This window comes from Triticum aestivum, chromosome 4B (genome assembly GCF_018294505.1).
Source record: "Triticum aestivum cultivar Chinese Spring chromosome 4B, IWGSC CS RefSeq v2.1, whole genome shotgun sequence".
In the NCBI taxonomy this organism is placed as follows: domain Eukaryota; kingdom Viridiplantae; phylum Streptophyta; class Magnoliopsida; order Poales; family Poaceae; genus Triticum; species Triticum aestivum.
This window is the reverse complement of record NC_057804.1, coordinates 226,126,489-226,129,258: the sequence shown is the minus strand read 5'-3', so window position 1 is coordinate 226,129,258 and position 2,770 is coordinate 226,126,489.

Genomic DNA, 2,770 nt, shown 5'->3' with positions numbered 1-2,770 from the left:
CCGTTTCAATGTTCCCATGGGCCAGATTAACCACACTAATCAGTGAGTTGAGGTACTCCGTTACCTTGACATATATGTTGGAGATATTATTATGACCCTAGGTGTCTTAGGGGATCATCTAGTAATTTAGCCATGATTTGTGTTCCCAGTGTGATGATTCTGGCCATCATTCTCGAAAGCATCCCGTGATGCTACTTAGTAATAGGTATTCTGTTTCTGGGTTTTGAACCCGAGATTCACTCTACTTACTTCATGTTGATAGTGTTTGCTAGTTCCTTCAGGATATTAGTAACTTTGCGATAGTCCTCGAGGTCCGTGGTATATCGTTCTTCCAAATACCATGAACCATTATGGCAGAAGTTTATTGGATCAAAAGATCACAATTAGAGTACTCTTGAGGAGTTCTCCATTCATAAATCGTGACTCTGCCAGTTCTACCTTTTTGCATGGGTTATCTGGAAGAAATATGTTGAACTTGGTTCGACATACTAATCTATGCATCCACAACTCAGAAAGTTATATGTTCCTTTGAGTTGTTCTCTTTAGTTGCATTCTGACCCTCGTCTATCAATTGATAGTCAAGAGTATGCGTGCGTTCGTTTATCGATGCCTATGACTCTTGTGGTCTGTCAAGCCATTCTATTCCGGAATGACTAGGAGAAACAAACTCCAGTACCTCTTCCATATCTAGGATTGGGTCAAAGTAGTTGTATTCCGCAGATCAAATGCCAATCCAGCTTTTGGTTCTGCTCTACCTTGGAGTATTACATATTTTATACCGAGATTGTTATAGGAATGGCACATCATCCCATGAACTCTTGGTACAGTGATACTTCTTGCCATCACTGTTCATTCCTCGGCCCTCGTGTTGATGCAACCGGAATACCGACAAATGAATTGTGATGTGTGAAATCAATACTGCTAGCAACTCTGTTGCTTGGTAGTTAAAGGATAATAATTTCATTCTTAGTATGTTGGTTTTCGAATCATCCTTCTAAGACTGATCGTGCTACCTAGTCCTTATTTCGGTGCACCCTTCGATTGATGAGTTAGGATCTTGTCAAGTCCTCACTCATTTGATCATATCGTCTTTCCCTCAAAAGCAAGATTGTTCTCGAGCTTAGTAACATACCGGTGGTTCGTGACTTTCCAAATATCTTCTTGGAGGTGTTACCGGGTTGTCACCTGACCGCTATGTTGAGTTCGTGATCAAGTTGGTTTCTTGTGAACCACCTTCTCTCCAAGAATCGGTGTTAGATATCCCTGAGCTAGTTGGTTAAGCTAGACAACAACTTGGAGAGTTGGAAGATAAAAGCTTGTCTGACTTAGTTCGTTCCAAAGGGATATTCTTGTGTAGTGTGTGTTGAAGAAAGATGATATCTTCATCGATTGGTCCTTGTGATCAGTTGCTGGACCTATTGTCTTATCAATCCTTTGATTTGAGTGTGGGCTATCGTCAAATCAAATCAGTACCAACGATGCTCGTAATGTTGTCTTATTCGTGGTTGATCCCTCGAGCATACACCATTATATCTTTTGGGTCTGACCAATGCTATCACCGTGTTCACTTAACTATGGAATTCCTTTTAAAAGGAAACCTAGATGAATTGTTGTTGTGCCCATTGACAACATCCTTGTCTTCTCCATAATTTTGCTGAACATTAAGCTAGTGTTGGAAACTTTTGAAAGCATTTGTTCATGCTAGCTCATGAAGCATATGTTTGGATGAAGGTAGTGACTTCCTTTAATTCATGTGCATCTGATGCAAGTTGCCGCCGTGGATTCGAGAAAGTCAATGTTGCTTTCTTTGGAATCATTCCAAATCAGTCATGCACACGTGCGAAGAATGCTGTGGTTTGAAGACTTGCAACCTTCAATCTATATGTATCCCTAGCACACCAAGCCACTGATTGATTTGTTCAAGGAGAAGGAGTTTCTTCATAAGAGCTAATCCGGACTTATGTAAGGACTTCGATACCCTCGATGATGGTTCCCCACCTGAACTCGGTAGTGTTTAATTATAAGACTACTACATGGCCATGCTTGTCTGGGACAACGTGTTCACATGTGTGTAGCAGAACCAGCTCATGTTTTGGAGCTTACTATCGTAGCTCATTCCCCGAGAATCTCGCAACGTCATCTCGTCGATTTGTGTTGCAAACTTTTGTTTTTCTTCCTAGACTCGATGAGTCTAGAATATCCTGACACCAACCAGATCTGAATCTCAGGCAGACTTGATGGTTGGAACATTTCCCAAGAACTATAATATTGGCCCCTCGATAACCGGTAAGGTGGATGTCGTGGCCAACACACCCAACCGGAAGACCTATTATTGTAGTATCTTGATTGAAGAAGTTGGCCACCTCCCCATAGGGATTTCGTAGGATTTACTCCCTAGTTGCCCCTATGGATTTCTGTGTTCCGAAGTCCGACCTTTTTACTTGATGTTCTAGATATCAAACCATATCTATGAATGGATTACACTAGCACATCAAGGAGAACATTAGAAGCGGAGTGCTAAATGTCTCTCGGTCGATCATCCAGATTTTGTTCCTTGGCTTCGCTAAGGTGAAATCTGAGAAGGTGTTATCTTCCTTTGCATCTGCATCCTCCATCACCATTCATCATGGTAGTAAGTTGTGTTTACCGGACCCTTGACACGGATGTTGGTAAAACCTTGATGAATGTGGAAATGCTCAAGTTCTTGAGAGCACGCACAAGCGCTAGGTGTTATCATCGGCACTAACTGGGATTCCTCTCAGTTTCCTCG